The following is a 13653-nucleotide window of genomic DNA, read 5'->3' as shown; positions in this document are numbered from 1 at the left end:
ATCCTAAGTGGAAAGTACATAGCAATATGAGACTTTTTCAAGAAACAAGAGAGGTCTCAAATACACAACCTAACCCTACACCTAAAGGAGCTGAAGAAAGAACAGCAAATAAAGCCTAAAACCAGTAGGAGAAGAGAAATAATAAAGAACAGAGCAGAAATCAATGAAATGGAAACCAAAATAACAGTAGAACAGATCAACAAAAGTTGGAACTGATGGTTTGAAAGAATTAATAAGATTGATAAACCCCCTGGGCCAGACTTATCAAATATAGAAGAAAAAGAACCCCAATTAATGAAATCATGAAGGAAAGAGGAGAGATCACAACCAACACCAAAGAAATACAAACAATCATAAGAACATATTACAAGCAAGCATATGCCAGCAAATCAGACAATCTGGAAGAAATGGATGCATTCCTAGAGACATAAAAACTGCAGAACTGAACCAGGAAGAAACAGAAAACCTGAACAGACCCATAACCAGTAAGCAATTGAAGCAGTAATCAAAAATCTCCCAACAAACAAGAGCCCAGTGGCAGATGGCTTCCCAGGGAAACTCTACCAAACATTTAGAAAAGAATTAATACCTGTTCTGAAACTGTTCCAAAAAATTGAAATGAAAGGAAAACTTCCAAACTCATCTTATGAGGCTAGCATTACATTGATCCCAAAACCAGACAAAGACCCCAACAAAAAGGAGAATCACTGACCAATATTCCTGATGAACATGGATGCAAAAATCTCACCAAAGTACTAGCCAATAGGATCCAACTGTACATTACAACAATTATTCACCATGACCAAGTGTGATTTATTCCTGGACTGCAAGGGTGGTTCAACATTCACAAATCAATCAGTGTGATACAATACATTAATAAAAGGAAGAACAAGAACCTTATGACAGTCTCAATAAATGCAGAAAAAGCATATGACAAAGTACAGTATCCTTTCTTGATCAAAACTCTTCACAGTGTAGGGATAGAGGGCATGTACCTCAATATTATAAAAGCCATCTATGAAAATCCCACATCAAATATTCTCAATGGAGAAAAATTGAGAGCTTTTCCCCTAAGGTCAGGAACACCCCAGAGCTGTCCACTATCACCACTGCTAGTCAACATAGTACTATAAGTCCTAGCCTCAGCAATAAAACAACAAAAAGAAATAAAAGGCATCCAAATTGGCAAAGAAGAAGTCAAACTCTCACTCTTCGCAGATGATATGATACTTTATGTGGATAAACCAAAAGATTTCAGGCCAAAACTGCTAGAACTCATACAGAAATTCAGTAAAGTGTCAGGATATAAAATCAATGCACAGAAATCAGTTGCATTTCTATACACCAACAAGAAAGAAAAAGAGAAATTAAGGAGTTGATTCCATTTACAATTGCACCCAAAACAATAAGATACCTAGGAATAAATCTAACCAAAGAAACAAAGAATCTGTACTCAGAAAACTATAGAATATTCATGAAAGAAATCAAGGAAGACAAAAAGAAAAGGAAAAATTTTCCATGCTCATGAATTGGAAGAGTAAATATTGTGAAAATGTCTATGCTACCTAGAGCAATCTACACATTTAATGCAATCCCTATCAAAATACCATCAACACTTTTCAAAGAAATGAAACAAATAATCCTAAAATTTATATGGAAACAGAAAAGACCCCAAATAGCCAGAGGAATGTTGGAAAAGAAAACCAAAGCTGGTGGCATCACAATTCCAGTCTTCAAGCTCTATTACAGTGCTGTCATCATCTAGACATTATGGTACTGGCACAAAAACAGATACCTGGAACAGAATAGAGAGCCCAGAAATGAACCCTCAAATCCATGGTTAACTAATCTTCAACAAAGCATTAAAGAATGTCCAATGGAAAAAGGGCCGTCTCTTCAACAAGTGGTATTGGGAAAATTGGACAGCCACATGCAGAAGAATGAAACTGGATAATTCCTTTATGCCACACACAAAAATAGACTCAAAATTAATGAAAGACCTCAATGTGAGACATGAATCCATCAAAATCTTTGTGGAGAACACAGGCAGCAACCTCTTTGACCTCAGCTGCAGCAACTTTTCCTAGAAACATTGACAAAGGCATGGGAAGCAAGGGCAAAAATGAACTATTGGGACTTCATCAAGATGTAAAGGTTTTGCACAGCAAAGGAAACAGTCAACAAAACCAAAGATGACTGACAGAATGGGAGGAGGTATTCACAAATGACATATCAGATAAAGGGCTAGTGTCCAAAAATATAAAGAACTTATCAAACTCAACACACAAAGAACAAATGATCCAATCAAGAAATGGGCAGGTGATATGAACAGGCATGTCTGCAGAGAGGGCATCCAAATGGCCAACAGACAAATGAAAAAGTGCTCAACATCACTTGGCATAAGGGAAATACAAATCAAAACGTCAATGAGCTACCACCTCACACCAATCAGAATGGCTAAAATTAACAAGTCAGGAAATGACAGGTGCCGGTGAGGATGTGGAGAAAGGGGAACCCTCCTACACTGTTGGTGGGAATGCAAGCTGGTGCAGCCACTCTGGATAACAGCATGCCTATTCCTCAAAAAGTTAAAAATAGAGCCACCCTATGAAGCAGCAATTGCACTACTGGGTATTCACCCTAAAGATAACAAATGTAGTAATCTGAAGGGGCATATGCACCTGAATGTTTAAAGCAGCAATGTCCACAATAGCCAAACTATAGAAAGAACTGTGATGTCCATTGGCAGATGAATAAAGAATGGTATATATATACAATGGAATATTACATTGCTATCAAAAATTGAAATCTTGCCATTTTGCAATGACATGGATGGAACGAGAGGGTATTATGCTGAGAGAAATAAGTCAATCAGAGAAAGACAATTATCACATGATCTCACTGATAGGAGGAATTTGAGAAACAAGACTGAAGATCATAGGGGAAGGGAGGGAAAAATGAAACAAGTTGAAACCAGAAAGGGAGACAAACTATAAGAGTCTCTTAATGTCAGGAAACAAACTGATGGGTGCTACAGAGAAGGCGGGTGGGAGGGATGGGGTGGCTGGGTGATGGACACTGGGGAGAGTATGTGCTATGTTGAGCACTGTGAATTGTATAAGACTGATGAATCACAGACCTGTACCCCTGAAACAAATAATACATTATATGTTAATAAAAAAATTAAAAACATAAATGAACACAAGTTAAGTTAATGTTTTCTTACTACAGTTAACTTCCTTAGAAGCTTGGAAGGAGGGAATTCTTATCAGGTATTTAATATTATATAAACTAACCGTGCTTAAAACTTCGATTATTAGACTCAACTCTTTACAACATTTTATAGTCTGCATGAAACAAAACAAGGTTTTAGATCAAGAGATATCCTATTTTTTTGAAGACATGGTACTTATAGAAGAAAAACCATTATAAGTTATGCTGTATGATAGTCTTTATTTTGTGTGAAAATGTCACATCTGCCACACACAGTTAAGATAGGTACCAAAAGACATCATATTTTTGTGGACTATTATTTAGGAGAAGATAATATTTGAATGCTAAGAGACAAAGGATTCATAAAATAATTTTAAAGATTTTTGTTTCACACTAATGCTAATAAAAATATATAGAACCTCAATATTTGAGTGATTATAAAGTAAAACACTCATAACTGTGGTTCTGTCAGGATGTAATCTCAGGAATCTAGTTCCTTGGACTGAGCTTTAAATCTCTGAATGGGAAATCTGGTCTTTTTTTGTTGTTGTTGTTTAAGATTTTATTTATTTATTTATTTGACAGAGAGAACGAGATCACAAGTAGGCAGAGAAAGGGGGAAGCAGGCTCCCCGCTGAGCAGAGAGCCCGATGCGGGGCTCAATCCCAGGACACCGGGACCATGACCTGAGCAGAAGGCAGAGGCTTTAACACACTGAGCCACCCAGCCACCCCGGAAATCTGGTCTTTGATGGAATTTCAACAACTCAATGAACAAGGCTAAGGGAATAAGAGAACCTACTTATCAGGAGAGGTTTTACATTTGTAGGAAATCTCTTTTCCATGGGTTAAATGTTTGAAATCAGGGGAAAAAAATGTAACCCTAAAATTATCCATGTTTTTGATGAATTCCATTCTTGCATAGTGTGATTCCAGCAAAGGATCTATAGCCTGATGATAAAAAAATGTAGGCTCTGACGTCAGACTGCTTGGATTTAATTCTAGCTGTTTTACTAACTAGCCATGTGTTATTATATGATTTAGTTAACTTCTCTGTGCTCAACTGTTTCACCTGGAAAATAAGAATCACAAAACCTTTCTCATCAATTAGGTAATGTGTAAAGTACTTAACATAGTTCTCGTCGCATGGTTAAGTCATTGTCATCATCATTATTACACCAGTGATTCTCAACCAGTGGTGGTTTCGGCCTCCCAGGGGACATCTGTCGGTGCTTGGAGATGATTTTAGTTGTCATGACTTAGGGAAGGCTACTAGTATCTAGCAGGTTGGAGCAAGGATTCTACTAAAATTTCCACAATGCACAGGACACCCCCCACACACGGAATTACCAGGTCTAAAATAGCAATAGTGCTGAGGTTGAGAAACAATGATTTACATTATTCTGTTGTTGGAGATGAAGTTTAAAGGCCAAAAAACATTTTCAAATGTTGCAAAGAATGCTGAAAATCCCAACATTAACTCTGTATTTTCTAAGCTTCTGCTAAGTAAACTGAGTTACCAAGAATCAGTAATCTCTATGGATCTGTAATTATGGGGTGGAAAAAGCTTCTGAAGGAATAATAAAACATATAAAGCAACAAGTATGTTCCTATAGCATAGAGTAAGAAAATGAAATAGAAGATATTGGGCCAACACTGAGGGGAACAGGTACAACAGGGACAGAGCACGAAGAGGGGCATCTCAAAAACCTGAATTTAGGGACGCCTGGGTGGCTCAGTTGGTTGGACGACTGCCTTCAGCTCAGGTCATGATCCTGGAGTCCCGGGATCGAGTTCCGCATCGGGCTCCCAGCTCCATGGGCAATCTGCTTCTCTCTCTGACCTTTTCCTCGTTCATGCTCTCTCTCACTGTCTCTCTCTCAAGTAAATAAATAAAATCTTAAAAACAAAAACAAAAACAAAAAAACCGCTGAATTTAAGGCTCCTGTTCCCCTTCGTACCCTCACTTTGGGCTCTGGTGCGTTTATAACTTTTTAGTTCATTTCAAACTTTAAATGAGTGAGTGAAAAGTTATCTAAACATCATGTATGAGTTTTTGAAAGCTGTAAAAATTAGTACTGCCTTGTACAATAACTATAGATTATTGTCTTTAAAATTCATATTTTTCATATTGAGGCATTTCCATTTGTGAATTTAGTGGAGATTTGCGGTCAGAAAAATGCAGGGCATTGTGTAATGCTACTTTTTAATGCACTCTTATGGCTTTCTGCCCTTACAGTTTTTAACTAAAATGTTCTTGGAGTAATGGCATTTTAGTTAGGAAGGGACTCCCTTATCCAATCAGTTGTTGTGAATTCTCCAGAGACTTGTACCTCCAAGAGAACACTGGGCAAGTTTTGGCACGGCAACTACTTTTTCCATGATGGAAAAACTTCCTTAAGTGGTAGAGTAGAACTTCATTAGTTCAGGAAAAAAAAAATACCATACAATATGTGGGAGAATATACTAGGTACTTCAGGGGACAGAGAAGGAAAAATAAAAAGTCACCAGAAACTGAAAAATCACAATTTCTTTGAATAGATGCTTTGATAAACTTAACAGCCAGGACATAAGTTCATGGCTTAAATAACTTCTACAAAGAGAAATACTACCAATCACCACCACATGTGTCGCGCTCTCCCTGCCCGCAGAGATGACGCAACACACACACACAGGTCGATGCACAAGCTCTTGTTTATTCCCTGGTCGATCTTTCTCCTCCCCTTTTTCCTTCTCCTTCCCCTACGGGGAAGTTCCCTTGCCTTATATAGGGCATAACAGCCAATCACAGGGGTGTTCACGTGAACAGGAGGTATCTGGGGCTCGTAGGCAGTGGTGGCATACGGTGCTCATGTGACGAGCACGAGGTCACGTCTGGCCAGGGCGGATATTTTTTAGGCTGTCCGTACTGCTCTGGCGCCATCTTAGGGGCACGTCCGGCGCCATCTTGGGGGCGTGACCCCGACAGCTCCCTCTTCTTTATTTATTTGTATGGATAAGGGACCATGCCTGTCTTAGGTTGGGACGATCAACTTGCGCCCTTACCCGTCATCAAATACTGCAGAGCATGCTGCAGCTTCTGTCTTAGGTTTGTACGCCGTTATCGTCCTCATTACCCGTCATTGACTACCGGTCCAGCATGCTAAGCCATACTTGGGGTGAGCTACCATGCTCTATGGCTACCACGGCTTGATGTACAGCCTGCCAGTCTCTGGCTAATGTGCGTTGGAGGGCCCTTATCCAACGCAGCACCAGGAGGAGGACGAGGAGCACAATACAGCCGAGTGCAATAGCCCCAAACCAGGATTTCCCAAAAGCCACCACTGCCTGCATAGTTTGTAGGAATTGGGAGGCCGTGAGAGGGTTTACTCTCATGGCATTGGTCTGCAGAATCTCCATCCGGAGGGAGGCTGTCAGATTGTGGAATTTGGCTGACCAGGTGCCGTTGAGCATCTGAGATAATTCTCGGGAGAGGTTTGCTGCTCGGGAGAGATTAGAATACAAGTTAGATGTGATGCATATGCCCGATAAGGGCTGGATACAACTGGTGGAGAGAATTTGCGACATTAGGTTCATTTGTTCCTGGAGGAGATATACCCTTTGATTGAGGATCATTACGAGTGATATACAAGAGGGTTGAAAGGAAGAAGAATAGTTAAAATGAACAAAGAAGCAAAGGCTCCCAGGAAGGAGTAAGGAAGTGATGTTGTAAGCTGCTTCGGAGATGTTGGGTAGCCCCTCAGTTCTGGATACTGGTTAGCAGCGCAATATCAAATGAGCAATGACAGACAGCAACTATCCTAATCTAGGTCAGTACAACATCCAAAATACTTTGTAAACTCTTTCTTTGGTTCTTTCTGAAGATCAAATCAACACTCTTCTGATTAAACAGCATGTGAGGAGCTTAAGAGCAACTGAAGTGTTTAACAATATTTACTTATCTAACATCTTTTACCAAAAAATTGTACTAAAAATAATGCTAATCATAACTCATAACTGAGAAAAGTACTAACATGAACTGGTACTAACATAAACTGCAAAGGCCAAGAACAGAAATTAGGAGTTGTGTGATACTGAATAGTATATGTGAACTGAAGACTCTGCTGCCTTGTATAGCACCAAGTATACTTTCCTTTAATAAACGCAAACTTAGGGACAAGAACTCAGTGTTAACAGGATTTCACCTTTTCTTACTATGTTTTATTTGTATTTGTACCTAATTTTTACTGAAACTTAATTTATTGAAATTTAATTTTTAAAAGATACTATTTAGAAAATGGTCTTACCCAGAGAAAATTATAGTGACACATATTTTAGATATTACATTATTATGTTTAATTTAAATATTAGATTAAAAGTCTATAGTATCACATATACCAATTATTTAAGCTGTCTTTCCATTTGAGATGAAAGGCTTATGCTAAGCTATACTCCTCACCTTCCCTGTGACTAAGAGCTGAATTGTGAGATATATACCTACAAGAAGTGGCAATCTGTAGCTATGAAGAGTTCTGTGTAAGTGTGTAAAGTTAAGGGACCTATAAAAGGATTGAACTCCCATCCTTAGCCACATTAGCACCATGGTCCAACTGAGTTAACTGGTTTAAAGTGTTAGATAAGACAGTGATAACTAAGGAAATAGGAACAAAGAAAGGTTCTATTTCATCATCTTAAGGTTTCACAGAAATGATGCAGGTTTACTATTCAAATTCCCACCTCCTGAAAAACAACTTCTTAAATAACTCTCAAGAGGGGTTCCGTTAGCTTTCAAAAGTGCCCGCAAGGGGCTCTCCATTCAGAGTCTAGAAATTTCCGACCCCATTATCTTTACCTTTACAGTCACGATCCGCGAACATACAGCTGCTGTCCCTTTGTGGTTGCTCTTCAGCAAACTTTTAGCCTTTCCTTTGTGGTCGCCCTAGTGACGAACGTGCAATATGACGAGCGGGAAAAAGTACTCATGTATCACCTTCTCTCTAAAACGCTAAGTTTAAAAAGCTGCGCAACTTCTATTCCATGAAATCTTCCTGTTAGAACTACCACTTCTAAAAATCAAGTAAACAAAATGGAAACATTGTATTTCACTCTGACAAAACTGTTCAATGTGAGATCAATGCACATAAAATTAAAAAGTTAAATATACCTTAATATTATCAGTAAATCAGAACATATCTCAACCAGTATCAGAATTTCTACCTTCACTGTATCTTTGCTATTTTTAAATATACTCACAGTTCCCGGGTTTCGGCACCAAATGTCGCGCTCTCCCTGCCCGCAGAGATGACGCAACACACACACAGGTCGATGCACAAGCTCTTGTTTATTCCCTGGTCGATCTTTCTCCTCCCCTTTTTCCTTCTCCTTCCCCTGCGGGGAAGTTCCTTTGCCTTATATAGGGCATAACAGCCAATCACAGGGGTGTTCACGTGAACAGGAGGTATCTGGGGCTCGTAAGCAGTGGTGGCATACGGTGCTCATATGAGGAGCACGAGGTCACGTGTGGCCAGGGCAGATATTTTTTAGGCTGTCCGTACTGCTCCGGCGCCATCTTGGGGGCGTGACTCCGACATACATGTGATTATCAAGATGAAGTACCCTCCTCTGCAAGTTTTCTTGAGGACCTAGAGCTTAGTCTTACACCCTGAAATAAGACAGAGAAGATACAGATGCTGAAGTTATGAAGAGAGTTCTTTAACCTTATGTTAACATCATGGAAAGTACTTTTAATGTCATCAAGCCTGAAAAGGCCCTCGAATTTCATACTTAAGATAAGATTGATTCCTCCATACATTGTGGCAATCTCATAGAAATCAGAATTAGAAGACTGAGCCCTACAGTAAACATTATAACCTCTCTGAGCAAAGGTTTCCTTTTCTAGAAAGGGTTATGAGCAACAAAATGACTATGTGTGTATGAAGAATGTCTGTTTATATTTATTCTTGAAAACCATGACATGAAAAAGGTAAGGCAAAGGGTTTGAGAGACACAAATTTGAACCCACTTCTCATACTTTCTTTTAAAAAAATTTTTTTTTTTTTAAATTTGAGAGAGAGCGCACGTGCGTGCATGAGAGGAGAGAGGTCAGCAGGAGAAGCAGACTCCCTGCCGAGCAGGGAGTCTTATGTGGGACTCGATCCCAGGACTCCAGGATCCTGACCTGCACAGAAGGCAGTTGCTTAACCAACTGAGCTACCCAGATGCCCTCTCATGCTTCCTTTTGATTTTGGTGAAGTTGTTCAAGATCGCTGAGCCTCAGTTTCTGCAGCAATTAAATGGAGATGAGAATTCATGCATATTATTAAAGTATCCATTGGAGTGCGTTGTAGGTCTTGTCACTTAATAAATACAGCCTTTCCTCCCCTGTTCATGAGAACAGGTATGACACACTTTAAAAATTCTAAATCTGTATATAAAAGCCTGACTTGCAAAATAAACACTTTAAAATTATTCTCCTTAACACCTCCAGTGGATGTATGTGTTTATGTTCATCTGTGGCAAAGCTGAAAAGGATCATTTTATCTATAATTTCCATCCTGAAGGAATCATGAACATAAAAATATCATTATATCAGGTTATTTTATGAAGATTTCTATTTGAAGTGATTTCCATGTCTTGATAGTTCTTGGTAGTAACGTAGCCTGTTATCAATTATCTTCCTTGTGCCATCCTGCTGCCTTCACCATGATGGGCTTGGTCTGTCCAATCCTCTCAATGTGCCCTTTTTCTTTGTGCCTACTCTTATGTTCCTAACTGAAAATGGAATGTGCTCTGCTCCAATTATCAACTTACATTTTATTTGGCACTTACCAAAGACTTTTTGTTGTAGATATTTGAGTGGCATATTTCACTAGAAAATTAGAAGTCTGTGTTAAAGACTGCTTGTTCATCATTACTCCCCACACAGGTATAGTGCCCTATACTTATGCAATTAAATACTTAATGCACACTTAATGAATATGCAAATTATACTATAATTTTTTAAAATCTAGATTCTATAACTGTGGCATTTAATGTCTTACATTCATCTAATTAAAACACATCTGTTACTATATGATATTATATATGTATACATTTTAATTTTTGTTTTCTTTGGATGTCACCACTAGAATGGGAGACCCTTAAAGCCAAGAGGATATGTCACATATGTTTGTCCAAATATGTTTTCCCACTAACTACTAAGCATCAAAAAGATCTCTTTAGTGAATTAAACTAATGTTCTATAGAAGTTGTTATATTCAGGCTTTATAGATTCCCTCCAACTGGGGCAATATCACATATTCTTAACAGTGAACTGATTTGATTTGAAAAGAGGAGAAAAGATAGAAGGCGAAGATGTATTATTGAACACATACTCTGTGTAAAGCAAAATACCAAGTGCTTTATATGTGTAATTGATATTGATTTGTTTTCTCATTCAATTCTGCTTGATAACAGATTCAAAAAATGATACTGTTCATGGGTAAGAGTTAATATAGTTTACCTGTTAAGGTCACATTTACTATGAACCATCAAAATACATCAAGTGATTGATACAAACATTTTTCAAATAGAGTCTGAGTTTGTAGGTAATGGAGTGGAAAGATACTTTATATCTATTGGCAAAAAAAATTGGCAAAAATAATGGCTGCACTGCAGCCATTAATGAACTAATAATAGTCAATGAACAGTCACTGCATGTACCTTTTATTTTACAACATAGCTGCAAAGGTAATGCTTTTGGATCTTTCTGAATTAGTGAAAGAATAAATAGACTCCTGCATCTGGAGAAATGTGGTTTGCAGCTTTGTTCCGATTTCTGTATCTGGTGCCAGGTATTCATCACCTGGGTGGGGTGTTATTTTGGTAAAATAGATCTCATTACTTACTCTCAAAAAATGCTCTATTTCAAAACAATGCTATTGTTCATGGAACTTTGATTTTAGGGACGAAATGCCAAGAATGTTTTTAAACACACTGTTATCCTTCCCATCAGTTTAGATCAGCCAGACATAACATATGTGAGAAGTTATCTAAATTTTTCAGCAATAAAACTGAGATGATGAAAGCTTTGCTTCCCCTTAGGTATCATCCAGTGTTGGTAACGAAGTTGTTTTCATTCTTTCTTTTTTATTGTTTAAGGCTGGAGCACATTAGCCTTATGATACTTGCCAAAGTTCTACAGCATCATTGTTTGAGACTCACCATATGTGTCTTTGATCCCTGCCCAGTAGGTACCTTGGCTACATGCCAGTTTGGCACTTATTACTATTACTATTTTGATTTTTTCACTTGCTTCTGATTTTATTCATGCTGTCATCATACAAACCCTTAAACAACCATCTTTGGGACCAAAGGGACTCACAGAATAACCTTTTTTAACTAGACCTTTCTCCCCCAAGAACTTACCATTCAAGAGGATTGATAGTGGTCAGTCTACCCCATTTTGGGTTGACTGGCCTCTGGAATACAAACCCATCCCCATTCTATTTTTGAGAGGATATATCCTTTGTTTAGGATACAGTCAATGTACAGCTATGTAATTTATTGTTGTTATTTTATATGGAGAAGAGATAGGGAGAGGGATGGGAGTGTGTAAAGAGAGCATATGGCTTCTGTCTAGTTTTCTTTTTTGCAGATGCATCAAAATATAGGAACTCTACCATGAGTTTTGCAGGTTCTCCAAGTTAACATTCTCAGTTCACTTCACCATCTCCTAGATTCTACTTTTGCATTCCTAGAGGGGAGAGGAATTCCAGGAACTGAAAAATATGTGCAAACAAAGTAATCATAAAGAAAAAAAAATTCCAGTTAGAATTCTGATAAGTATGGAAGACTTAGCTTATGTGAGAGATACTGGTCCCTCCCCTCAGATACTGATACCCAGGATATACCTAGGGACTAAATATTGCCAAGAAGCCCACAAAAGGGTAGAGGTCTTTATAGCCAGAGGTTGGGACTTTTATCGCATAGGAATGGAATATCCAATGACCATCTGAGAAAGGGAGCTAACTGAGCCAAGATCATGAGCCGTTGGGTCTCCAAAGTCAGTTCCATTTATATGAGATGGAAAAGGTTCACCTGAGCATGTGAGTGGGATGTGAAATCCCTGTTAAGAAAACTGAAGCTGAATTCCATTGTGCATGGTTTTTAAGTTTCAGGTTCATAATGTTCTTATGGTACCCTAAGCTAAGATTTTAACAAAAAATATATCCCAGAACTGTCACACCAAACTCATTGTAAATCCCCACCAAGCCAGAGTGAAGCCATTCTGTAGGGATGTATAAGTAACCCAGATAAGATACCCACTGAGGCGGGAAGCCTTGGGATACCTGGGTGGCTCAGTTGGTTAAGCCTCTGCCTTCTGCTCAGGTCATGATCCCAGGGTCCTGGGATTGAACCCCACATTGGGTTCCTTACTCAGCAAGAAGCCTACCTTTCCTTCTCCCTCTGCCTTTGTTTGCTGCTCCCTGTTTGTGTGCTTTCTCTCTCTGTGTGTCAAATAAATAAATAAAATCTTTTTAAAAAAGCCTTCACCAAGGATCAACTTATATTAGTAAATTTCTAACAACATGAGGAAAGGCTTATATATGAAACAAAACTTTGTTAAAAACAGAAATAGAAATTGACAGAAATAAAACCATTGTGGAAGATTTCTACCAGTGGTTTGTTTTTGGAAGATTAATTAGATAATTTTTTATATAAACATTCACATGATTGTATTCTAGTTATCTACCTCCCTTTCAAAAATAAGTAAAAGGCTATGCTTTAGAAGATTATTAAAAATGATTTTGATTATATGTGGATGTAGGAATATTGCATAGCCATTAGCATAATAGTTTGAAAGAATTTAATTCAATGTTAAATGAAAAGGACGGAATAAAAAGCGGAGACAGAAGAATGCTAATTTATTTTCTTTCTGAGAGAAAATATGTTAAAATATTTCTAGCATTAGAGCAATGGTTGAATTCATTGACATCTTCATGAATCTTTTGTGTTTCCCAAAATGTGTATAATATGGAACAAGATTCAAATGAAAGTACAGCACGGGAGAGCCCTGGAATTTTGAGAATTGCAAGTACTTTGAGATTTCTGCAGTTAGCAAGTTTGGAAATAGGAGATAGGACTGGAAAGATAACTAAGAGCATTCTCAAGAAAACTTGAGTGTCATTTTAATGAGCTTCTCAGCAAAATTATGAGAAATCTCTAAGAATTTTAAGCTTAGAAATAGTGATCATATATATATTTTCAAAAATTGCTCCAGCTATACAATGTGATTTTAGGAATGCAAAATAAAACAGAGAGCCAGAACCACCGTAGTGATAATAGCTAAAATTTATTGGGCACCTACTCTGTGCCAGAGACCATGTGTTCATAACTTTATATATTGTAGCTCATTTAATCTTTGCAATAGCTATGTCAGGTAGGAGACTTTATCATTGCCCTCCTATACATAAGGAAACAG

Source organism: Mustela erminea, chromosome 4 (assembly GCF_009829155.1).
Source record: "Mustela erminea isolate mMusErm1 chromosome 4, mMusErm1.Pri, whole genome shotgun sequence".
NCBI lineage: Eukaryota > Metazoa > Chordata > Mammalia > Carnivora > Mustelidae > Mustela > Mustela erminea.
The sequence above is the reverse complement of the archived record's forward strand: the minus strand, read 5'-3'. Positions refer to the sequence as shown.